The following is a 27,902-nucleotide window of genomic DNA, read 5'->3' on the forward strand; positions in this document are numbered from 1 at the left end:
TAAAATAAAAAAAAAATCAAAGTTTTTATTTTGTGGCTGAATTTTTCTGTAGTCGGCATAAATGTGCTTATAAATCTGTTAATAGAGAAAAAAAAGATCAAGTGGGTTTCTATGACAACTTCAAGTCAGCAGTCTTTTAACAAATCAAAACATGATTAATCTCTACCATAAAGTCTGTGGAATAAAGCCTCATTCTTTATGAATGGACCTTCAAACTCCTCAAGAGATGATTAATCGATGTCTGCAGAAGACAGAAAAAAAACTTTCATTTTCTAAAGGAGTGACTTTTGTCAGCTTTGATTTTAATAAGTTTCCCTGCAGAATTGCAGATTACAATTAAGGGTTTTTTTCTGCCTTTGTCTTCACCATCATTACTTGACACACACATTTTGTCTACACATTGTGTAGTACAATATAAATTATACTTGGGGTAATTTTGAGGCCGCTGTGCTTAATTGACAGCAAAGTGGTTTTTTATTTTGTTTCAGAAAAAGAAATCCTGTTGTTGTCTTTATTTAGTAGTACATAAATATATATATATAATATATATATAATATAAAAAAAAATATATATATGTAAGTACATACATTTTTATAAATCTATACATATTTAACGCATGGTGGCATAGTGCTGTTGCCCCACAACAAGAAGGTCACGGGTTCGGTTCCCGGGCCTGGGGCCTTTCTGTGTGCCGTTTGCATGTTCTCCTCATGCTTGCATGGGTTTCCTCCAACTGTCCAAAGACAAATTGTCCAAACGTCTGGGTGTGAGTGTGAGCGGTTGTTTGTCTCTGTCTGCCTCTCTATGTTGGCCCTGCAATGGACTGGTGACCTTTTCAGGGTGTACCCAGCACTCGCTCAATGTGAGCTGGGATTGGCTCCAGCACCTCCACGAACCGGAAATGGATAACCGTTAGAAGATGAATGAATATAGAATGCAACTACAGCATCCATAAAATAAAAACAAGTCTATTATTTCATGTGAAAATATTCCTCATCTCTTCTGTGAGTTCTCAGTCACGTGCTCACCCACCAGACTTGCCAGTTTCAGGTCCATTAGCTGAGCGACAAGAAATGTAAATTCTTAATTTTACTTTCAAAGTAGCTTTGAGCTTTAAAGAATAGCAAACTGCTCCTATGAAAATTTTATTCCAAGTCATTGACAGTAATCCCTTTCTCATTACTCCTTTGAACATTTTGGGTGCAGTTAAAAGAGGAACAATCGATAATGAACTGAATCTGGACATATTAGAGCCCCCATCTGGGATATGAATGGCCTCTGCTCCCAAAAATCCATAACATCATGGCTAAAACACAGTGACGGCGTTAAGGACAGAATATGCTCTCAGTGTGGAACGCTTTTTTTCCCTCCCTTTTTTCTTTTAACAAACTGAAAACAATACCGCAATTTCAACCATTTAGGAATCCAGTGGTACCCATCCACTGAGCCCACCATTATTCCTCCATCAATGTCATTCCTTCAATGTGGAACTGTCTCAAGATGATGACTGAAATTTAACAGTTTTTCAAAAGTCACCTCAACTCGTATGTAAATTAACGATTATCAACAAAACCCAATTCTCATTTGCCTGCTTAATCAGTGTTTTTCTCTGGGTTTCTTTATTGTTGAATCAGATCACGTGTCTCCACACCTGTTTCCTACAGGGTCATATTCCACCTCAGTTAATTGAGTAATTAAATATTTTTATATCCGATCTTACACGGATGGGGACAGCCATATAAATACTGTAATAGCGGGGCAGAATTTCTGCTTTGAAGGTCAAGCAAGTTGCACAGACCTCTGCCTGCTGATTAAATATTTTATTACTTCAAAATGAAAAATAGTACATCCAATTCAAACATACCTGCAAGACATTCAGAGAGGCTTTTAGAGGCAATGTTTATTTCTACGCAAGGTTATGTTTCTTCCCTTGCTTTTTTTTTTTTAAATCGTGCTGAGACTATTTTTGTATTTCTTCTCCGTTATAATCCTTGAGCTAGAAAATGTAATTTATCATCAGTGGATGGTATCACATTAATGTTACTCTGGTAGAAGTTTACATGTCGTGAAGTTAACCATCCTGTTATAATATAACAATTGGGAGTGGACTTTAACAACTAACATTTGCAAAATAAGAAAACTGTCTTGTTTCACCAATGTATGTGAGAATCTCAACGCAAAATCGAAGACCTTCACCTTTATATTGTAGCATCACCAGATATTCTTTAAAATGAAACCCAAACACTTGTGGTTGCAAGCTATTGCACAGAGAGTCCAGACTGACGAAATGTACATTGTTTATCACACACAAAGGCAAAATCAATAGTGTAGATAATAATGATAAATTAGCGACATCTACCACAAAGCTTCTCAGGAGGTGATGTCATGAATGCCACTGGCCAAAATAAGCAACATCAGCATGCAATCAGAAGCAGCATGTAAACAAAACAAATTGTTTCCAGACAGTTTAGCTGTAACAACACTCATTAAACACTGAATGAATTAATAAGGATACATATAATATCACACTTGGTTTTCAGTATGGATTAGCAGAAACCTAGCTAAACCTTGTGAACTCCCATCTTTGGAATATGATCCATAGATCCACAAAGTCAAAACTTTGCTCCCCCATTGTTCTGTTATTCACTTGTACAGCATCTCTTATGCATGTAAGCCCTTAAATTAATTGGAAATGGCATCCAGTTGGTCTGTATCCATATGATTGAAAATAACATCTGAAACTACTAAACAAAGGACAGGTACCTGCAGGTGGCCCCCAACTAACGCACAAAACCACTAGCCAATGTGCTATTAACACATAATTTTCACTGTGGGCACAGGAAAAAATAAACTCATTAATGGGTACTTTTTAACATCAAAACCTGCCATCATAATTAAGCCTGTGACACATCCTAACCAAACCACCAAAGTCACGTGCAGCAAAATAATGGGATGCCAACTGCTAACCAATACTTCAAAATGGATGAGATAATGGCATATAGGCCTATAGCAAACAGAGAATACCAGACTGTAGACAATGTGTCATCAGAGGACAGGAAGGGTGTTTGAGGAAATTTGCAGTGCGAGATGAGCAATGTCAGTGCTATTGCAAGTAAAACAAGTGTTAGCTTTTAACAACCACCAACTAGGCTCTGCTGAAGAAACACAACAGCTGTGGGAGCACATATCTCATCCTGTGCCAACTGATAGATGAAAAGTCAAGGGATCAGCAAAGTCATATGATTCAAAGGTACCTATCTTCGAGTGCATACCAACATTTTTGGGAACATGAATTATCGGCACCAGATTTTATGGGAATCGAGACGATCTAGAGATCTCAGTCTGGACCAAAGTGGTGCATCAACCAACCAAGACTCCCACAGGCCATCCCCAGTGCGCCACTGCTAGCTTAGCTAAAAAAATGGAAATGATGGATGCAGAGCAGCTGTCACAGCAAAAATCAAACAGCAAGCAATGCAACTTGGTGACATTTGAGAGTCATTATGACAGACAAACACATGTGGCCCCTCTGTCATCCAGGTGCTATAAATGTCCTACTTGATTGAGTGAGCAATAAACAAATGAATTAAGAGACAATTAAATGCTTGGTCCAATGTCAGAACCCATCCCCTCCCCCAACCACAGTGCACAGCCACTCACAAGCATGCTAAGGTTAACCCAGGCTAACATTAACATTGATCAGGATCCAGTCTCCTGCTTCACAGGGTGCCAAACCCCCGCTGTCCAATCTTCACCATCATGCTCACCTCGGTGCCATTCGATCATCCACAGAGTAAAGCCCCCACTGTTAAACATTAATTATTCCACCGGCCAGGACTCATTTGACTAATCAGCAGTTACAGGACTCGGGGGCGCAGCAGCCTGAGTGGCAAATACCAATATCCACTCTGTCGGTAGGGGCAAAGGGAGGGGTGACTATGGATCAACAAGCCAATATGGGAGAACTGATCCATCATTTTGTCAGTCCAGAGGGTGAACCCTGTGTTTTGCCAATGAGAAGCAACAGCAGCGGCAGTGGTGGTGGGAGGGTCAACAAGCTACGCCTCCACGGTGAATGCGTGATCATGCTAACAAGTGCCACTTACAGCTTTTAATTACAACAGCGAAGGAGGTAGAGGTGACGGAGGTCTATTCTCAACAGCATCAGTCTTACTGCTGTACAAAACAGCAATAGCAGTGAAATTGCAAATAATCAGTTTGAAAAGGCAAAATGAAGCAAAGTTCACATGTTGGCTTCATCATATCATAATACTCTTAAACACACATATCAAATCAGTCAAGACTGATCTGAAAAGTGTTCAAGACACCGGACTAAAGGTTCTCAGAATTAATTACAATAAAGGATTGTATACATGTTGAACTCTGTTGAATCAAAGTGGCAAAGAAAAACACAAAGTGGCTGTATTTCAATGGTGCATAAATTATAACCGTCTTTCCTAAAAATGCACTCAATTCCATTCTGGCTTCCCACACTATACAAGCACAGCATTTACAGAGAGCTTTTAACAGATTGCATTATTTAAAAAGCCACCCCAACGCACAAAAGCAATTTGGTAGAATAGCAGCTGTAAAATATAGCTTTCAGTATTCAGTCGTGGGCACAAATGGTTTGTCTTTCATCCTGCTTTTTCCCATGACTGCTTCTGTCCTCTTGTCAGACATGGCACCCACCGCCTCCACCCCACCACAAAGAGCATCATAAGTGTTACTGCGGCACTCCAGTACAATTGATCTCACATCAGGTACACTTGAACCTTCCAACCCACCCCAATTTAATGGAATATTTTCTAGGGCACTATTTCAATTCCCTAATTTGATTTTTGTCAATGCCTTTCTGTTGAGTGGGTGCACAAGGGCCTCACCAATGTCCAAACTCTCAAAAGGTCAGTGAAAAGGATATGCTTTGTTTCCCATTTTCAGGGATCATCCATATCTGAAAAATGTACAGGAATCTCCAGGCACACAGGAGAAACAGAAATTTCACTCGGCTGTAACTGATCTTGAAGAAGAATGTGAAAAGGAGGAAAACAGCGCAACTAATTAAAATGCTGAATAAGTGTAACCTTCAGAGTTTCTATGTTTAAGCATGGCTTCTTGCTCCACCAGAAAGTGGCAAATTAAATCAGGTCTGAGCAGTGACACGCCATGAGAGACAAGTTCAATATGTATGATTTATCTACTTAGACAAATGAAATCACTGTCAGCCTATTCTTGCAAAAAGGTTTCGATGCCTCCTCCTTGGGAGCAAATGCAATTTGTATCAAATCTGATTTTGTCAAAACCTTTTTTTTTCCTCCCCACAAGGCACATGGAGAGGGCTTTAAAGGCTGAACTTGTTTGTTTTCATGCAGGACAACAGAGTGGGCACCCACTGTCATTTTAGTAGTACAGTAAAAGAGCAACATGGTACTTGTTATAATTATTATAGTATTATTTATTTTAAAATAAGTGGAAAGACCAGAAAAGATTGGTATTAAGAAGATTTAAAAATAAAATGATCAGCGATATTAACATCCAATTATAGTTAATAAAATGAATTCCTTCCAATTTGTCCAATTTGGTTTCATCAAAAGATTGGCATGTTTTTGCTCTTTGTGAAAGAACTGATCGATTAATGATACAATATTTGCCTTATTCCTTAGCAGTACTGGATTTTAATCACCGTGATCACATTTTTATTGAGCTGATTTTATTTTGTCAGCGTAAAAGAAACTCTTTAGAATGAGAGGCGTTGTTTGTGACTGCTAATGGAGCATTCAGATATTTCCCATTTCATGCAGAAAAAAAATTGTGTGTCATCTTTATTGTTAATGTAACCATAAAAATCTGATAACACAAATAAGAATGCATGGTAAACTTTGAGTTTCAACCTCATTTCTGAAGCAACAGAAGCAACAGACGCGAGCATTTAAAAAGCACTGACAGTGGACTCTTATTAACCAGCCAACTCTTTCTTGTTTTCAAATTGATGCAGCTGTCGAGTACGTTGGGTCCATCCAGCCACTTTAAAGGATTGTTTGTTCCTTTCCTATCTGTGCTGCCGTTACCTATGGATGTTTAGCGCCCAAAATTATTTACACACAGTCCACTATATAACCATTTATCCAGCTGCATCAAAGTGACCTCAAAAGAACAGCTAACAGATGTAACGGCTGAATTTGAGTGTATTTTCCATTTATTTTCAGATCCCACTGCCTAGTTAGGTCCCCTGGTCTCATCATTTCCTGAATAGCATCCTCAGTGGCCAACACCAGTCTGAATGATAACAATGACAAATGTCCCTGCTTTCATTCTGCAATCACCATCACCTCCAAATCCATACTAATTTTCTCCATAAAGGATATCCACATTAGCTAAGTGAGTGATTTATGAACTTGTCCACCCAGCTTTAAATACACAAACCACAAAGGGAAATTTGGATAATCCCCATTATATTTCTGAGTGGAACTCTTAACTTATGTGTCAATGCACATTTGAAAGCAATGATGTGCTGGATAATCACACATACAAACCATCACCTCAATAATGGCAGTAAAAAAAGTCATTTTAAAATAAAACAACCAGCGAGTTTTCAATTAAATTAGTAACATTCATATAAAATTAATCTTACCGATGAAATAAAGAATGATAAAACAAATTCATATACTATAGTTTTGAGTGATGATTGTAGCCTTTGATAAAAAATAAGCTCGGCATAAAAGAAGATAGTCTGACAGTCTTGTTTGTTTTCCATTTCTCGATATAAATTTAACTTAATTCAAACACAGGCACAAACAGTAGGAGCACATTTAGGAGAAAGTAATACATTTCAAATGTAAATAACTGCAAAACCTGCATAATAGTGCAACACTACTACTTATTCTTGTCTGAACATATTACCTTCCCGTGGTGGCAAGGAGTTTACAAGGTCAAATTAGCTTAAAAAATATATAAATAAATAGTAAAATGCTACAGGTTTGCTGTAAACAGACTTTTTTTTACAGTTAGAAGACCTTTTGCATTAAACTGGCCTTGTACACAAAGGAAAGAAAGTCGAGAAGTGATTACTGATGTAGACAAACTAAATATTGAGAATAAATAGTGTGACTACGGAAACGCAAAGGACAGATATTACTGAGAGGAAAACTGTCAGCACAAGCAAAATATCAGGCAAAGAAATGTCATATGAACAAGTGAAACATAAATACAACAGAGTAACATCTGAGGCTCAGCAGTGAGGCTGAAAAGCCAGGGACGGCCCTGCAGAAGACAGTGCCAGGAAAATGCAGCATCTACATCCACCACCTGTTCATGCAGGGAGTCACAGACATCCCAGAGTCACAGAATAAATTTAGTCTCAAAAGGTAAATTCCAAACTAGCTGAGAAACGATAATGCAAAATAGACTTTAGCACCAATTCTTCTAATGAGAAAGACAGAGTTATGTAAAGCCACAGGAGCTACTAAATATGTAAACGCTTTCATTGTTTTACAAGCAAACCAGATTTCTGTGCAATAAGTATTGGTGAACAGTGTAGAGCTCACGTTACATTTACATAAAATTATAATGTCAATGGCTACAGTTGTTCAGATGACAAATGAACTGTTGCGCTTCGGAAATGGCTCATTTGGGTTTCCATCCTAACCCCAGGGCTTCAGGGATAAGATGGAAACCATGAACAACTACAGTACAAGGACCTTTGTTGAATCTTAGCCTCTCATTTTCTTTAATTTCTCCAGCATGCTGCCAAATACAGGCATGAATTAGCTAACTAAAATAGGCACTTCCAGTGTCCTGAATTCCTGAATTTTACATTTTAAGGGTAAATAATTGTAATTTTATTTTTTTTTATTTATTTTCATTGCATTAGATGAATAAATCAGCTAGTCTGATGTATTTTCCCATTATTGCTTATACTTACCACACATATAGGTCACAATCAATCAAGAAAACTGATTCAAGGGATCAAAGTCAAATATGTAAATGGTATACTTTGAGGAAGTAAAAGTATATTTTTGTTAATTTTGAATATTAATATGTGTACAGGCCTCAAAATTGGTGGGCTAAATAATCTTTCTGAAAATGTGAAGCTTGGCAGCCATCCTTCCACATTAAAGCATATGAAAATGTGGGGAAAGATAATCCACCTTCTTTGCTGTTATTTTGGTTTTTATTCCTAAAGGATTCATTTGCATTAATGTCTTGCAAAATCTATTTAATTCTTTAACTGCACATATCGCTGTGTTAATGATCCAGCACACGCAGAGCTGTGGAAATTGAAGAATGCATATGTACTTGTTTAAGGATCATAATGTACATTCAAATAGTCCCAATGCATTCCTCTACCCTGAGACAGCAAGAAGTGATAATGAAACCTCCAAACTGTGCTGACAAGACAAGTCAGATTTTTGCATTGTTTACTCAGTGTCCTGATTTTGCTTAAATGCAAACTACTGTTTTTTTTTTTTTTTTAATAATGGGGCTCAATCATGATAAAGTAAGGATTGTAATTTTTTTTGTGATAACAAGTTTGATTCTGGATTTACACTAGTTTCTTCAGTAAGTCCAGTTTTTTGCTGTCTTTTCTATTATGAGAAGGTGCAGGATAAGAGGTATAGAGTAGGGGGATATAGACTGTCAATCTAGGTGTAAGAGGCAGTAAGGTCCAGATATCATCTGTAAGTACCACCTGGCTTAAGGGGGGACTCTGCACAACAGATAAGGAATATTGTGAGCTTAATCCCCCAAATGAAGCTTCCTGTGGCCTTAGTAACTCAGAGGGAAATAGTTCTCCAGCCAGTCGGCCCACATACCCACTACTCCTTCTCTGCAGTATCACTCGGCTGTAGCTTCATTTTTCATGCAGCACCCTGCAAGTACATGTCTGATATAAAGTGATGTAAACGAAATGCTTGGAGAAAACTTCAAGTCTAATCATAATTTGTAATGTAATTGCTGACTGCAGACTATTTTCAAAACAGACCAGTAATAATTTCCAATGTGTTTAAAAGCAACAGAAGCTGAGCTGGGTATCAGTGTTGAGGGCATCCTTAAAAAAAATCTGCCCTCAATATATCACTTCTTTTCATTGCCAACAACAAATTAAATTCTAAAGAATATATTTACAGCACAGGTAACACATTTTTCTGACATTTAATACTTTGCAACATTACATGATCTCAGATATTAATGTTTGGTCTAGACAAACATGATAATGTCTTTGAGACATCACTTACATACGGCATGTGTTCGACCTAAGATATAAGATCAGTGTTTCCCTTTTGGTTAAATAATCAAACAAGAAGCTAAATCAAAATGGTACCAAATGGAGCTTGTTACGAGGAAAGAATTCTATACAAAGACATTGACACACCAATAACTAGGGCTAACTGTGTTAACTGGGTATGATATGATTAGATGAATCAAGTACAGAACCATTTTCTGATCTGAGGTTTAAGTCATGGTTTGCTGTGTCAAAGTCACCTGCTTGGACCAAAAAAAAAAACAAAACATCCATACTCACTACTTTAAGACTTTTGCATCTTTAGCTTAAATAAATAACCAAATGTGTATTTTACTTTGTTTATTTACTTTAATTTCTTCTTGTCTCTATCTTTACTTCATCCCTGTTATTGTACATATGTGAATCAGTACAGGAACCTTTTTGGGGCGACTCTGAAACCTTCAAATGTTTAAAGACAAAAATCTCCTCATGGGTTATATCCTAATGTGTGTAATGGTGCATTTGTAGATAATTCAAGTTAGATGACAACAATTAGGAACAATTAAAACTGTAATGGACAGCTAATTAATAGTCTGCCTGTTGTGGAACCTTGAAAGCTTGACTCAATACTCAACGCAGTCCATAATTGTAATTTATGTATGATTAATAATTGTATGAAGCTTCCACTGCACAAAGTGCTGAATGCACTGCCAGACGATAAGGTGATGCTTCATTATTCATCAATTCATTAGTCATCATTAAACATTATGATATCTCACTTACATGCACAGTTTAAATTGTTCGACAGTATTATGAGCAAACATTGTACTGGTCCAACACTCCTCTTGGTTTTTCTTCTTGATTTCAGTGTGAAACACTAAGGGGCTTGCAAACTAGTATACCATTTACACCTCAAGGGACCGCTGGTTAGATTTCTCATGAGCAACCATCTCATTCTTAAGATCTACCACCGCAGCCTGGCACCTTACTAGACCAGGAAACCTTGAATCTATACATGCACCACAGAGCATCCAGACTAAATCACAACTGAGATGAAAAAAAAAAACAAAAAAACACAAAAAACTCTTTTAGCCATAAGTGGACTAAAACAGTGTTCATACTATCTGAAATGCACAAATAAACTTTACCTTGATATTATTGCAGACCTTTCACAGGCATAAAGATGTGCCAGACGCAAGTTGTTTCAAATTCCACAGTTCCAAATTGAGATGGGTAAAAATCGTATACTTCACACATTCAGTAAATTGTTTATGTTGCTAGGAAGAAAATTAACAATGAAACAGTTAGTAGGGAAAAAATAAATAGTTGATGTATAGACAGAAAAAGGTTAAAATGGTCGAATATCCCATGATCCAAGATTAAGACTTATACTTATAGTACTTATAGTACTTATAGTACTTATAGTATATTAAACATTTCACTCCAGAACATTCATTTGCCATATTTGCAATTTGGAATTTGTTGGGAAATTAATGCTAAACAGAAATTATTTTGCATATAAGTATAGTATAAATGTAATCCAAAGCCCGGAAGTGCTTCTATCTCTGAGCAATGAATTATATATGTCACCGCATTTGTCATTTTATTTCCTTTCAGAGCCAATATTCAAATTTTGGAGCGAAGAAGTGTCACGTCAGGGCTGTTTCTGACCGCAGACAAACTGAGACAAATTGACCTATAGGTTTCCCAGCAGTATTTCACATCTGACTCAGTGTGTAAGAGGCATTTAAGAAACATTTTTCTCAAAAAAATCCATAATTATTTCAAATACTGTTGTACAAAAATAAGACTTGAAAGTCAATACTATTGTTTCAAAAAGCCGGATATTTTAGCTGCATGATTTGACACTAACATTTTTGGTCAGTATTCGTCTGCTCTTTTTGCATTATAACAACAGCCATTTGAATGGTAAAAATTAGCTGTAGAGAGGGGTGCAGGAATATAAAGCAGATAGACAGAAAGGAGCAGCGAGATGATGAGTGTTTGAAAAGTATTTTAAAGGCACAGCTGATGCATGTAAATCGTAATTGCTCCTTTGTGTATCTGGAAAAAGAGACCGGCTGTGGCTGTCTCTTGAAAGGAACACATGAAATCAATCTGAACTCCTACACTGCCCCCTGTTGGAATTACACAACTATGCACAGTTAAACTCCGCATATATAAATACCACCAATTTATGCAGGAATTAAGTTCTTTTTTTCTCTGTGACACATTTTAACAACATTAAGCCTTTGTCAGAATAACCTTGAACTAGTTAAGCACTTATAGAAAATGGCTGAATGGATGAGGATTATATCATAGGGAGAAAAAAGGAGATATATTCAGACCTTATGTCACAAATGCTGTATCTCTGCAATTTAAATGCCATTATTCTGCCCTTTAATTCACCTTTAAGATCACATCAGTTACAAAGCTCTCACTTAAAAGTAACAAGATCAATTTGTGGGCTTGTCATTTAGAGATGAGACCAGAAACGAGACTTTTTCAAAGACTTTGTATAATACTGACAAATCAGAAACTCCAGCCCCAATAAAGAAGAGCATATCATGAGAGGTCGGGGAATTTTTCATTTTATGTGGTCTATTGTTGCTCACTGCCTGAGCAGAGTGGATAAATCAAACCAATGGCCTGGGAACCCTCCTGGTCAGCTGCAATGGGAGAGAGTGAAGGGGATGGCAGGAGTGAAAGCCCACACATTGGAAAATGAACTGCTGTCTTTCAAAGCAAAATCCCGCATGATGGGAAAGCAGTGAAGTGGCACTGCACTGTGACAGCGCCTTGTTAGTGACTTTAGCTTAAGAACTACTACTGCATTTGGTTTCTTCTGAGAGGGAAGACAGCTGGGAAAATGAATACAAAGAGAAATAGGGTGGAGAAGAAAAGAGGGGAGTTATAGTCAAGGAGAGGAAAAATTGAGGGAAGGAGGGGAGAGAGAGAAGAAGAGAGATATGGCTATGGATCACTGGTTCTCTTTAGTTCAAGGAAAGTTCATTGGAACTCTTGCTCAGATTCATGTCATCTGTTTAGCTGTTCATTGGTCCCTTGGGTACATCTCTCTGCCTTTACAGTCTGTTCAACTTGACAAAAGGGCAAGTTGGCTTATCAAATCTCCAGCAGCCAGGAACAGATTCTCAGCCAAGTTACATATTTCAGATGAAATTCACAATATCAATTATGGATCTCTCCCAGTATGGACAAAGCGGTTTCAGTTTCTCACTGGCGAATATAAGCATATGATAGTTTGGAGCTTCAGAAGGAAAAACAACCAGTAATTTGGCAGACAGTAATACTAGCCTAATTACAAACAGTGCCTCTGTCAGTGAGTAAGTGGGCATACAGAATGGCATGAAAAACTGCTCTTTCTGCCTTTGTCCAGATGACTGAAAAGCAATAGCAATGAAAAGGAAAGCCATATGTAATTGCAGCGACAAATGTCAAAGTGGCAAATGGCTGTTGTCAAATGGAGACAGTGCTCAAAATATAAACAGAGTAATTTCGCACACGACAGTTCATAGATTCAACTGACTTGTGAAAAATGTCTGCAAGTGGTATGTATCAAATAAAAAAGTTTTATAGTAATCGAAATGTCATTATGCAAGGAGCAAATACACACATTCACTGTTGTTGCACGTGGAGGACAAAAGAACAAGCACCGAGTGACAAAGGACATCAGCTTCTGATTAATTTAATTGGAATTCAGAAGGTGAGGAATATTTAATTAAATGTCGATTAAGGTTATGTATCTGCTTTCCAAAACACAGAAAAACAAAAATGTTTCTGTGGGACTTTTCAAGGAAACATTGAGGAAATTAGTTCCAATGAAGCTGATTAATGGCAGCTTTAAAAAGCAGCCATGATTAGCATTTGCAGTTGTATTAACAATGGGTGAAAAGATGACATATAAAGTGTTGCTCGCAACAACAAACTGTCACTAACCCGATAACCCTGCAGGTCCAACTGCTCATTTAGGGTATGTCAGCTCATTGCTTTGATTTCCAGCAAGCAACTTCAACAAGCAGACAACATTTTTTGCAAAAAAGTTCCACAAACACTTTGCAGGCACCTGCCCAGCAGCAATCAGCAGACATCCAGAGTTGGAAACTAGCTGCTCCATTGTTGGAGCATTTTGAAGTGAAAGAGCCAGATATTTCCCTCAGGAGGTGGTGGAGAAACGAGAGGAAGAATGTGAATATTGGACTTTCATTCATCAGGCGGACACAAAAACAACAAGAAATGAACACTAAGGTTACTCCACGTGTACTGGACGTGTAAACAAGCCAGTGAATGCGAATAAGTTCACCATATTAGCATGCTTCAAAACATTATATATTACTGCAAGCTTTATTTTTATGTAGAGACGATTTTCAATAGTTTTTCAATTGATTTACTTGTAGGTCTGTTGTTGTTTTTAGATTCAGGCTTTGCTGTTTTCTTTTCTTTTTTTTAAAGAACATTTCCAATACTAATTTTGTTATATTCATTTATTTTAGATGAATTGATTCTTATCAGTATGATGTAAGTATGTCAGAAGAATGAAAAAGGCTATATTACATCATTTCTTATTTAAAACCCTTGAATGCCCGATGAAAAATTAATTTGGCCTGATTGCTATCCATGCTGGACCACAGCCATACTCTGCCTCTGCTTCACACCCATTATGTTGTTTGTTCTGTGACCACATCGAGTTTAAAAAGCCCCCTGCTCACAGCTCCTTCTTTAATAGTTAAAAACAGTTCATGCTTGAACTCTGAGCGAAGGTCAGGCTGACTTTAAAACACCAGCTTCACATCATAAATATGAGGAATTGAAATTACAGTCACAGACCATATGCCCCCCATTAGAGGATGCTACTCACTTCTCACTTAGCAAATCTCACCTTCATCCATGATACCTAATACTTTTCAAAGTTTGTCCTACTTTGGTCACTGAAGCTCAGTGGCCATAAGAGTACCTTTGTAGGGAAAGTGAAAGGGAGGAAAGGAAGGGAGACTAGCTGAGCTGTGCATATACACTTTTTTTCTAGTCTCTATATCATATATACGATGCCCTCTAGCAGACTAAAATATATAATTGCATATTTAATGCTGTTGAGATTAAAACCATAATGTATGCATGTGTAAGATGAGATAAGGGAAAGGAGAAGCTAGAAGTTCAAAATATTTACTGTAGGTTCTAAGCTTCAAAATGTCTTTATTGGAATAATGTTAGTAGCAACTGCAAAATCGCTGTCACACTTGGTGTACGACGCAACTAACCCATTTAGTGTTCACTGTTTATTTCAGCACAGAAACATCCATATTTTAAAAGACACATACAAGAAGAAGAACATATTACGAGCTAAATATTTTCCCATGGCATTTAATTTCACACGCTGAGGTCGCCATGTTCATATTTTAATTTACAAAATGAATTTAAAATTCTCAGTGGTTATCTCCAGACATTGCTCCTGTTACTTTTGTCAACCAAAGAAAGGAAAAAAAAAAAAAAATCACAATATTAGCATTGACTCATTTTCCTTTTCTCTTGGGAGCAACTAAATCTCTAACTACTGTATCTTGACTAAAAAAAAAAAAAAAAAACACAAACCCATTACGACCAGAGAAAGAAGATATGAAATGATAAAAGATGAAAATAGAGTGATGTAAACCAGAGCAGGAAGGAAATAAGCCAACACTCCGATCACACAGGAATAATCCTTTATGGGAATCTCTGTAGCACAACGCAGATTTCCGCCTCCTTCATCACTCAAAGAACTGGAGGTTTTCTTTCCTGAGGGATTCTTCAACTTCCCATTACACACAGTTCGACACTTGTACGACATCACAATTAAGAATCAGGCTGGATGGAAGGACGGCCCGATTGCTTCCTACATATAGATACTAACACACTTCTCTTTCCATTACTTTTTTCTCATTCGCATACCCTCAGGTAGACAACCAGGGACATAAAAATCACCTAGATAAACAGAGTTGTTATGTTCCTGTATTAAAAGACTCACAAAAAAGGCAGATTACGTTTAATCTTCCACGTCCATATGATGGTTCTGTTGAGGATCAAGTGTTCTCAAGATATCCAACAGCACACATATTAAATACAAATCCCATCCTTTGGAGGAAAAAAAAAAAAAAACAGTCCTCAAATACAGACTTCCTGGACTGGATCAGTCAAATGCAAAATCAAAGCTTTTATTAGCCTCCACGTTTGTTTTATTATTCTGTTTAAACCATGCATCAATGTGATTAAAACAACACCAACTGCAGTAAAGGCTGGGATAATAAACCAAGAGGTTGTGTGCATGTATCATAATGCTTCATTTAGGCACTAATTCAAATTGAAAAACAATAAAGGCTCATAGGGGTGACACGATTTGCTCATGCTTCTTTTCAGCAATGGTTTTGCTTGGAGCTGAGAAGCTCCTAATTCGAGGAGCTGAGACACTTTATGCATTTCAAACAAAAACAACATTAAATTGTGTACAAAACCAAAATACAAAGCAGGCAGAATAAAATGTTCTCCTTCCTCCAGACACATCTATCACTTGATCCTCCACTGGAAATGATGCATTTCACAGGAAAGCGAGAGAAAATAATATTTGATTTGTCCACAAGCAGTGTTGTCACATTTACAAAAATAATCATGAAAGTTCATCTTACTTATAGATCAGGGAGTGATACTGAGGAAAAAAATGAAATGATTAGAATGATTATATCTAATGCCACTATTTATTATATGGCCATACACACTAAGAGTAATAGACCACATTAATACTCTTAATCCTCTTATGAAAATGAGTGTTATCTAATTAGCAGTTTATTATTCAGAAGAACTCAGTCTTGATAGTTTTTTTTTTTATTATTATTATTAATATATTTTAGATTTTCTGATCAGACATGGCCACCTAGTAACTTTTTATCAATATGTCATATTCAGGTCACAAGAAGACAAGTTATAGTACTTATAACATTTTATATCAGTAACCTCAATTTGTAAATGCAGACCAGATGAAAGTAAGTGGACATTCAGTTATGCTTATTTTTTTTGAATAGTTTGAATTATTTGTTTCACAATTTACTAAATGAGACGAGCTATTTATCACTAAATCCACCAGCTAAAACATATTAAGTCAAAACCGTCAGCCAGTCTCTAAAAGGACCATCTACCTGCAACTGAAGATGAGCTCTGCGGCGCTGCTGGGTCATTGATTGCAGCTCTCTGCTTTCAGCCTGTTGATAGCACAAGGTTTGGTGCTATACAGATCTCTTTAAAAGTTATGCAGATTTTAGCCACTGATTGATCAAAATCCAGACTATGCTGTCTCTTACGCTTGTTGTGCCTGAACCTGAAGTATATTTGCGCAACAGTAACACAGGGGAAATGTGGAACATATGAGAAAGGTTGAGGACCATGGCATTGAGCGATATAAGCACAGCAGATGAGAGCCGCAATCTTTCAACCACTCAGCAGACCTTCGCAAAGTTCCTAGCTTGCTTATTATTCTGTTTTGATTTGCCTCCATGCCTCACTTTATTGCACAATTCATGCCCCATAAAGGCCATTACGGAGCAGTTTAAAGTGACAAAGCATGTGATATGAACAAGAAGTGGGGAGGCCATTATCACTGTCTAGCACCAAGCTGTGGTGCCAAGTCCAGCTGGTACCCGTAACCCCGCTGGCAGTGCCCCCATGGTGACAGAGTCCACAAAGGAACACATGGGTCTCGCAACTGTCCTGGAATACCACTGAACATCATCAGGATTTAATGAGGTGACAGTGCATTGTATAAAACGCTGGTAGGGGGTCTACTTCTGCCTTCCACTCTCCCCTCATTAAAACCCTTTTAATGGGCTCTGAGGAGGGCAAGCCTCCTCTAACTGGCTTAACGCTTCTTCAGGGTGTCAAGGAAAATTATTTTTGTTTAAGGACGAACTTGCCATTCAGCACTAAAATATTGATTTAAGTAAACTTCAAGAGAGTTAAGAGCCGACACTGGTATAATGGCACAGGGTCTATGGAGCTGATGGATTTTGGAGAGTCAAAGACATGAGAGAAGATAGAGGCTCGACTTTAAATTAAGCAAGTTAGGTGAGAAGTAAGTCTGAGAGAGGTCGAAAAGATAATTACTATTCCCTCATCACTGTCGTGTATAGGCACAGCATGCAGTCAAGTTTAAACAGAAAACAAAAGGTTAAAGGGAACGCTGACAATCGCTTTGGAGATAGTGTGACATTTACAGGCTGGGCTTTGCTGGCAAACTGATGGCATTTTCACACGCTAACAGCATAGTATGTTTGTAAACAGAAGAGATCAATCAAAGTATAATCTATATGGTACCACAATATGCTCACACAACATCCTCCGACAGCAGCCTCTCCTGTTTGTGTTCATTATGCGCTTTTGCGGTTTTTGAGTTCATGCCTCAAAAACAAGCCTCGAGCCAGTCACGACTAATACATTCTCCATTCAATGTGACAGTTTATGGAAATCAACCAGTCACGGGCATTAGAGCCCTGGATGTAGTAGTTGCTGCGGACTAATTACATCATTAACAACCATTAAAATGACTTTGCATTTCAGAAAAAGGGCAAACAACCTCTTCAGTAGAAAACACAATTTCTTAAATAGTTACTGTGTCACAGTAGCGTGGCAATAGGAAATGGTGTTGGAATATTAGAAACAGGGCCAAATCACATGTTAATTACTATGCCAGTAATTGTGTATTTACTCATTTAATGAGTGCAGATGCTTAAAGTAGATAATAACCCAATATGTCCTTAGGGTGTTGTGATTAACATAAAATGAGGTCTCTTTTCCAGATTAGCATGGTCATACTCCTTATCAAGGTTTACTACACAGCCATGGTGGTGACTGAATACATTGTGTTCAATATTATAAAGAGGAATTAAAAATATGTTCCCGTTAATATTGACGAGCAGAAACTTGTAGTCACAGCTTTTAGTCGCATACACATCAATCCAAGCTCAGTAGATTAGGGGTTTTTGGCCAATTCTTGAAAAAGTGGTTCCTTATTTTGTTTATATTGTGGCAACCAAAAGGACACGCAGTGACCATGTACCTGTCTTTTCATGTTAACACAAATTTTGGATTTTTCATAGCAACGTGCATCAACAAAACTACTTACAGAACTATTCTCTGTATCACTAAACTGCTCTCCCAGTTACATCATACAGGCCACATCGAGCAAGACTGCACACATCTTTTCCTGACTGAATGAAAACTGCACTTTTTAACAGCTTGGGTCAGGGTTAGGATAAATTCATTCATCTTCTACTGCATACCCGTTTCCAGGTCATGGGGGGTGCACATTGGGTGAGGGGGGGGCACCCTGGACAGGTCACTAGTCCATCACAGGGCCAACATACAGAAACGGACAAACCAACGCTCACCCTCAGACCTATGGACAATTTAGAGTAACCAATTAACCCAAACATCACAACAACAACAGCAACAACATCTTTCCCTTAAAAACCAATTTGTTCTTGCAAATTAGTTATATACAGACATAATTTCTGAGACAGGGTTACATAATTAAATGAACTGAATGAGGAAGCAAGTCAAAGAAAATGGTTATTCGCTATCGTATTTTGCAGCATTCAAAGTGAAATGCAGGAGTGTCACAGACATATGTAGGAGCTCTGAAAAAAATGGAGGCTGCCCTGTCAGTTGACCTCTGGACAGGTCTTACAGGTAATGCTGAGAATGCAAAGACTTTGATGGGATTTATGCTGCCAATGCAATTTCCGTCACTCTAAAAAATGTGTACCAGGAGGATTCTAGTGACAGTGAAGGGCAATTCAACCACTGCAGCTAATCTTTAAAATACTTAACGCACGGATCGAGTTTTTCTGTTCTGTGCCAAATTCTCCAGTAAGGAATGACATTCAAACAGCCTTGTCAAAAAGTCTGGAAACAAAGTTTAGAAATCTGCTCCCTTTTTTCTTTTAACAAATGCATATCTATCATGTGTTGTGCTCAGTGAAATTGAGAGACAAACCTGAAATCCCTGAATGATTTTCGCATAGAGCCACTTTCTGTGATGTGAGGGGAAGCCATAACTCTTCAAAACAGCAGTTATCCTCAGCAATCTATAAACATATATCATCCAGCAACAACACATTCATCACAGAGTGGCAAGAAAAGAGCTGAAGAAAGGAAGGTTTGCGTAATACTGCTGATTAAATCTTTGGAAAGCGGCACAAAAGTTACATTCTCAAGCAAAATCATTTGTTCTTGGCAAATTAGTGTGGGCAGGTGCTATTATTCTCGCATGAACTCTTTGGCTTTGGGAAAGAAATTCATCTTTTCAGAAATAGTGGAAAGCAAATCACTGTGAAGTAAAATTACCTTTTTGCTTTGTATGCAACTACTGGGCCTCAGTGTAGATAGCATTTAGAACAATGATAGCGACTGTCAAAAAAGAGAAGACGCCCTGACTCACAGCACCCGGGAACTGAGGTGCTAAGAAACTTAGTGGACTCGGTGTAACTGTGCTATTTCACTTTAAAGCTTCATTTACTCTAAGATGAATGACCTATTGCTCCCCTTATAAGGGCAAAATGCCATTGCCTAAGCCTCTTCTTTTAAATCAATCAAATTTCCACCAAACACCTCAACATGTTTAACTGACCCTTCCCTGCAAAACCTCCACTGAATGCTGCTGCAATATGAATAAATAAGCAAACATACGCTCATCTTGTGCCCCCTCACACAGCGTACAGTTCTGAACTCAATTTCACACTCCACTGCCTTCTCAGACAATTTAGACAGGCTGATGCCAACAGCAGAAAGTGAAGAGACAATGCATTTATTTATCGACTTTTTGGCAGAAGGGGGGATTTGTCAGGCTGTGTGAGAGTGTGTGTGAGTGTTTGTCAGAGGAGTGAGTGTTAGCCTGTGTGTGGATGTGCCCATGCACCTATATATGACAGAGACACATTGGAGGGAAGCAAGAGAAATGTGATTCAACCCTGAAGAGACACAGAAAGAGTGCGTGAGGGAGGAAGAACGAAACAACAGGCATATCCAGGGGAATTGTTTTCTTAGTCACTCATCTGGTCTTTGTCCCAGAGCTCCAGCAATGTGTCTGAGGAGGACATGAAACGTTCCATGTCCACAGAGAGACGAACTCCACCGTGAGGATGCTGACAAATAAAAATGACTGCGATGGAGTTTAAATACAAGTAGGCCAGTTTTTGCAACAACTCAATGCAAATAATTGACAAAAATATATGTTCCTTATATGTTTTATACAGTAAGTCCACTTTAGTCAGCATTTCAGTCTAGCTGCCTCTACAGCACACACAGGTGGTCTACTGTCTATTACCCTTACTAATAAAAGAGGGAATGGATGGATAGTATTAATATTTTACAAATGGATAATTTTTGGTACGGCTCACCAGTAATATGAGCACTGATGTCCTCCACAGCTCTGCAGGGAGCATTTTGAAACCTGAGGTGACAAACCTGATGATGTCTTCAGATGTGTTGACTTAAGTTTCAAACTTAAGTCTTAAAAATGTACATCAAAAATGTAAAGTTTAATGAGTTAGACAGCGGTGCTTGAATGGCACATACATTACAGGATGTAACATACATTATTACTGCTGCTTGAACAAGTTAAGGAGCTCAGGAGTAAGTAGTAATTGCTGGAGTGCCCATTTAAACCATGAAGAATAATCCCAGAGTGTCTCACTATGGAATAATAATTTAGGAGTATTAAAAAAGAAAAGGAAGCTTAAAAGAAAAAGGCTTTCTGTTGCATTTGAAAGTCATCACAATATTACTCGACTGCATTCCTGCCTCAGCCTGTCAGTGTGTTTGTGTGCAGGATCCTCTTAAAACATATCTTCAAGACTTGCAAAGTGACGTCAAGGACAAAACCTTTGAGCTGGCAGGGAAAAAAATGAAGTGTCATGTCAAAGAAGAATTTATGCCTGGAAATTATTCAAAGCATAGCCGTTTATGAAATATCCAAGTGCTTCCAAAGTAGAACTGAAGGTCCAGGTCCACTGAGCAGCTTCCTTATCACAAAGACTTTAGTTAATTGACTCTGATACATCAAATAAACTTTCTACAAAACTCACAAGTCAGCAGGTATGACATTCTAATGGGCTTCTTCATTAAGTCTTCAAGCAGGGGGTAATGTGTTTGAAATTAATGTGACATTTTTAACTCCAAAGGGCTTCAGTCTTCAGTCATTTCTCTGCACCTAATGCTCCTAATCCTCGCTGTGGATGTAATTTATCCATAGTTGTAATCTCATACAAAGCTGTGTTTTCTACATCTAATGCTGACAACACACACGTGTGAGCATATCAACACTGCGAAACAGCAACAGAGTGCAGGTGGGGTATAAACAGGTTTAACTCTGGCTTCACAAGCACACTGGACTGAGATATTTTTCATTGGCATCAGGATTTTCAGCTATTTTCCATGTACTATGCAGACACTGCAATGAAAGAACATTCTCCTGCGCATCAGGGCACATTTTAAAAATAGTCCCACAGCACAGGCTTTCACCATCAAAATACTTGACTGTGTATTTGAATAAGTGAAGCTCCACAAGCCTTTGGAAAGACAAGTTCTGAGGGTCACAAATTGGTGACAAATTGAATATCTAAGATTTTATAACTCCTTACACTGGCTGTCGAAGTACTAAACATCCAATAAAATTTACACAAGTAAAAGCAATCAAAACAGAGCATACAGTAGGGTGGTAACTAGGGAAGCTGATGACAAAAAAGTCAGAAAAGATTTGGCAAAAGAAGATGGATGTCATCTCTTTCCCCTGCAATATGAAAGGGTTAGTCTTCCCCATTTGAGTTTTATCCAACACTCTGCGCTATTATCATCGTTTCCCACTAAGCAGAAGCTTCCCAGATACTCCCCAGAGAGCGGCATTGAGCTGTACTTGCGCCTTTGCCATGTTACCATGGAAACATTCCCATGGCATAGCCCATTACAGAAACAGACACTTACACATCACTTCACTTCAGCAAAGCTTTCGGGGGAAGATTTCAACCCCAAAGTAAAAACACTGCAACTGCCTTGTGCTCCAACTTTAAACCTGAACTATACATTTCCTGTGCATGAATAAGTGGGGCACTTTGTTGGAGCTTCATTTATGGGGTTCATCATTTACAAAGTTGTAAATGCTCCTGGCCAAGAAAATTCATAAAAACAATGGCACAGTATTTTGCTTTCGAGGCAGATTTTTCCTTTTTCTTTTTTTTTTTTAAAGGATCATTTAATAAAAAGCACTACTGTAATTATCTCTCCTGAACTTTAGCTGCTGACTCATTTCATCAACATAAGCTGAGAATAACAAACAGGCCTCCCAGTAGCCCCCTCGCCTCAGCATTGGTGTCCTCCATCACCTAAATGATTGAGGTTAAGTACAACAGTAGCCCTTGTCCAATTGTTTCGTATATTCAGCTGTTGGGAGCCATTATTTTGGAAGCCTGCTTGCTTTTGATTAAGTCACGTTTTATTATTATGCCATCTCTGCAACTGTGTAATGACTCCGGCATAAGGATGATAAAGCTTTGATAAAACAGCCAACATGGCTGTTATGACTTCTCAGCTATCTAAAATAAATAAAAAAGGCTTCGAAGAACGCTGAGTCTAACTGTCTGTGGCAGGATGTTGGTTGTTTACCTCAGGGGAGCAGAGAAAATAGAGATAGGACACGAGTGGATGGGGGGGGGGGGCTAAACTGCAAGTATCAAACCTTCTCTAGTCAGACATGTACTGCACCGCAGTTTGCATGTCTTTAGCCACAGTCATCCCTCATACTGAGAGCACTGATTGCCCTTTTATGACATATCATTACCTCCGTGACTAATGAATCTCGCAGGAATAGGCAGAGGCTGAGTTATCTTTATAGCAGAGCACTGTTACAGGTGGACCTTTGCAGTGAATACAGGATGACTCATGATGGATCTTTGGGTTTCAGAATGTGGATTTTTGAAATGACTCATCACTTCCCAATGACCTTTAATTGCGCAAAAATGATAGTCAGTTCATCTTTGGGAGAAAAATGGCACGAAAACACGATTGTGAAATCCTAGTGTGTCTGCGGTGCCTGATTAGTTTGGGACGGGCCAGATTAAACTGAATGACAGGGGAATGTTGATCTATGCTGGAGTCACTTTGAACTCACCTTGATTAATTCCGGAGAAACCCTTATTAGTGTGCTCAGCTATTTAGCCTCGGACAAACAAATAGTTCATTTCCTGAGCTCATAACCACAGCACAATGACATTTCACACTCATCAGCATTGCGCCCAACGGTTGAGCTCTCATTTCTAATGAATACATATACCCACATCAACAAGCGAATAGAAATGCTCCGCCACACTTTTTGCAAACTTACCGCTTCAGGCAGGATGTGCAGGGCCAAAGGAGTTGGAGTCCGTCTTCAGGCTTTAAAGACTTGGACGCAGATAACAGGCAAGCTCCTCTCTTCGCAGCATGTCGACTCCATTTACTAGCAGGCCCAGTAACACCTGTTCCTGCTGGGAGACATATCAGAAATGACATTTTAACATCTGTCCCAGAATCCCTTATTGAATCTATACTTTCTTAAACATTAGTGATATGATGACCTTGCTTTCAAGGGTGACGTTCATCATCTAAGTGAGAAAAGTCTCTACAAAAAGTCCTGAGTACAATGATGAGTCAGGAATGATCACTTCTATGGTGAATGGTCAGTTTCTAGAACTAACTATGGGTATTTGTTGATACTTCAGCCTACAGAGCAATCCTTTCTAAATAAAAGCTTACAATTATTACATTAATTACAAATATCAACTGCAGGACAGGGCTGAAAAGAGGGCAACAAAAAAGATGCAGATCAAAAATGTGCTTTAAACGTGGTATTAGGGTGAGATGTATTTTTTTAATAATGGAAAAGATCAACTTATGTTCAGAGAAACTGTATTAGCTCAGAGGAAAGAAACAGTGAGCTTTGGATTTCCAAATAAGATGGAAGATTTTAACACTTAAAGATTAAACTGGATGGTGTTCATTACTGTGAAATAAAAACAGATTTTGCTTAATGTCCCTTAATGATTCCAAGGATCTTGTTCATTTTGTTTTATGTCTCAATTGTGCAGTACTAATATATATACACATATATAAACACATGAACATATACTTATACATATAAAGCTGGAACTTTGTAGAGATTTTTAAATTAATTTATGAAAAAAGCAGATAGAAAGAAGAGACTTGAATAAGCAGACATAGTAGGTGGTCTTTATTATAACACAGATCTAGAGCTACAAGACGACTAAAACAGGATGAGCAGCTGGAGGGAACATATTTTGAGTTCATTTTGAATACTTTCCTGTGATTCGCAATATTAAACACTGCAGATAGCAACACTTGAAATCACTTGATTCCCTCCATTACTGCAGCTTTTTCTGATTATTTTCACATCAAAATGCCATTTAAGTTGCAAAAGTGCTGTTTTTGTATAACCCCTCACAATCAGAGTAAGAAATAAGCAATCAGTTTAGGAGAGCATAAAGTAGACAGTGGCTGGTTAATTGGCTGTCAAGGCGCAGAACTGAAATAGCACACCATTCTAACAACGGGATGAAGAAGAGAGTATGGATATTGGGAATTGAAATGGCAGTGTGGGGGTAAAGCTTTTGTGTGGCGCACTTTATTGGTAGTGTGACTCATGCCTATTGTATAGTAGTTTGAGCATTTTAGACAACAATTCTTCATATGTCTGATTCCTTATCTTCTATGACTTTAGAACTGAAGGTCATCAGTCAGTAGATTTGAAAAGTTGCCACTCAAAAATGAAAAAATGTAATTTCCCACACTTGTTATTTTGGACCATAAAAAGAAAAAACAACTGAGCCGTCACCAAACGCAAACTGGAACAACCGTACGATGTCTAGCTTTGAAAACTGTCAGGCTTAAGATTAAATGTTAAAAACAAAAGTGTTAAGATTCATTTTGAGCCTGTCTATGCTACTGTAAGGCTTTTCCCTGGAGAGCTGCTCGTCGCAATGTAGTTAAAACAGTAGACAAGGCCATTAAAGTGAGGCGAGGCACATAAAATCCTGACGGCAAGACAGACAGAAACTCATGAAGGAATATACTCCTCTCCTGACATTCCTTTTGACAATTACTTATGTAATACCATTGCTTGCCAGCTGTTGGTGGGAAGCAATTTGACAGTTTTATCACAACTTTTGGCAAAAGTAATTTACTTGGCTGAATCCTTTTGTGCTTCTGTGGGAAATAAATCATCCAAATAAAAATAAATAAAGGGCTTTTGACAGATCAGTGTCTTCCAAACTCAACGCAAACGGGACCATCTTTGCCTACCATCGTAAAACCTGAGTTACCAGGTCTGCGTGCAGTGATCCATCAGCTGTCTGGGGGACACTTTGGTGGTCTGCTATTGTTTTTAAGACAGCTGGGACTATAACAATTGAGCTATTCAAAGCTTAGCTAATCAGAAAGTGTGATTAATCTAAAGAGAGTGGGGGGAAAAAATGTGGTTTCAGAGTTTATTTTTAGACATACTGAGGTTTTTAGTGAATTTTATTCATAATGTATGCACTTTAGAGATGATTGGTGTTTTGACAGATTTTCACCCTGCAGAGTTGTACTGAAAAGATCAGTGTGTCATAAGACAACCCTGCCTAACAAAGCAAAGTCGTGATAATGTAAAAAGACAAGAGGAATGACAGGAAGACTGTTCAACGATGGTTGTTTGTAATTCTATGAGTTATATTTCCACTGAGAGAGGTCACATTTTTTTTAATAATACCTAATGTATTGGACAGAAAAGCTCCTTTCTGAGTTATTAATTGTGCTTCAGAGAGTTTTATATTACTGACATAGAGACAGAAATATATTCTGAAACTCATAATTATCCTGGGTACTATCACCCTTAACTATCAAAGGAATACTAAATCTGTGTACGATTATAGATTAAGGCTGCAGCCTGCATACTCATTTCAGTGAGAGGCGCTCATGTTTACTGATTGAAGATTAAGCACAGATTCCATGAACATTTAAAACCCACACAACATTGCAGATTTACTGAAGCTACTCTATTAGCTGTAAAATATATTCCCTTCAGGCCATCAGGCACAATATTTCTGGAGGGGGGCACCGATACCGCGAAGGATTGAGCTTGTTGATCATGTTGCAGCTGCTGTCGCAGTGGGAGTTGGCTTTGATGTAATATTGTGTTATTTCATTTGATTATGCTGATTTGATTGTACGAGGTCATTCATCCTTCCTGATGTCTCTCGACATCTTTCAAAAGCATTTTGCTTTATTGGCTTGCTTGTCTACCCGCAAGAATTTCAATGGTTGTTTGATGGTATTAATGCACCATTTGAATGCAGACCCTGAAGTTACGGGGGGAGAAACCCATGCAGAGTGAGCACGCCTGGAATCTGAAAGTCAGATGTCAGAGGAGTCAGTGGAGGGGAGGCATTTTCTCCAAATGCAGGTACTACACTAGAGTGGAATATCAAATGTTCAAATCTCTCACAGATTTTGGAGTGTGACTAAAAAGAGGGAGCTCTTCTCTTTCACATAGCCGCAAACTCACACTAACCCACATTTTCCAGAAAGTGTTCTGCCAAACTCATAGCTCTTTGAGAGAAAGCCAAGCATTTAAGCACGCAAAAAGAAGCAAATAGTGAACAGATGTGCCACACACCTGTGACAAAGCTACAATAGTCATTCGTTTCCATTCAATGACAGAGGACCCAACATGGAACAGAAGAATCCATTATCCCAAGACCAATATGCAGAAACTGAACCATCATTCAAATTATATACAAGATCAAGTGCTGAAAATCTGAACAATTAAGACCAGCAATAAAGTCAGATTCATTATCATTAACAACTACTGCTAATCTCATACGGAATCTCAATATGTTTCTTTAGTCTTTAAAATGGCAATCTGGATTGTTGTCAATGCAACAGTAATTAGTGATATCAGAGAATTGAATAATTAATCAAAAGAAAGTGCATCTAACATCAAGTAATTCTTCCACTTAAAGAGAAATGTTGTCTGAAACTTGAGGGAAATGAAATGTGTCCAATGAGTCATTGTTTGGGGAAATCAATTCATTTAGTCACACAGAGGTGCTAAGTTATTTATTGCCTGTCAGCATGAGCTGTTAGTTCAATTTAATTTCTAGCTGCAGAAAAGCACATAGACAATGCATCGGGAATTTGAGGGGAATGACTTTTTCCAGGCAAATAAGAGGTGTTCTGAAAAGAAAAAAAAATAAGACAACAGTTTTCAATACATTTTTCCCCTGTAGCTTCTCCCTGTGGTGCCACAATAACATCTAGAGTTTTGTTCTGACATGTTATATTCTTGTGTTATTTGTACCATTTCCACCAAAAAGCACTGAATGCAGATCCATTTAGAAAATACTGCAAACAACTGAAAGACACACGACTGAAGGCACAAAATGGACGAAAATGGGAAAAAAGAAATGTGCACAAAAAGAAAAGAACTCATTTTGTCTTAGGAACAGCAAATACTGTATATGGTCATTACAAAAGAAAAAAAAAAACAGAAGCTTTGCCACTGAATCCTACCAAATTAGAGGTAGGTTTCAATATTAAAGTCTGGTGCCTGTCG

The 27,902-nt window shown here is 38.1% G+C and overlaps 1 protein-coding gene across 1 annotated transcript in view; it reads right to left on the reverse strand.

Annotated features, from left to right (window-relative positions):
- elavl2 (ELAV like neuron-specific RNA binding protein 2) overlaps positions 1-23,707 on the reverse strand; it is a 135,842-nt gene extending 112,135 nt beyond the window's left edge. Inside the window, exon 1 of the mRNA XM_029526015.1 lies at positions 23,637-23,707. The gene's annotated coding sequence lies outside the window, so the exon portion shown is untranslated. The remainder of the gene's footprint in view (positions 1-23,636) is intronic.
- Between the last annotated feature and the right edge of the window lie 4,195 nt (positions 23,708-27,902).

Source organism: Echeneis naucrates, chromosome 18 (assembly GCF_900963305.1).
Source record: "Echeneis naucrates chromosome 18, fEcheNa1.1, whole genome shotgun sequence".
NCBI lineage: Eukaryota > Metazoa > Chordata > Actinopteri > Carangiformes > Echeneidae > Echeneis > Echeneis naucrates.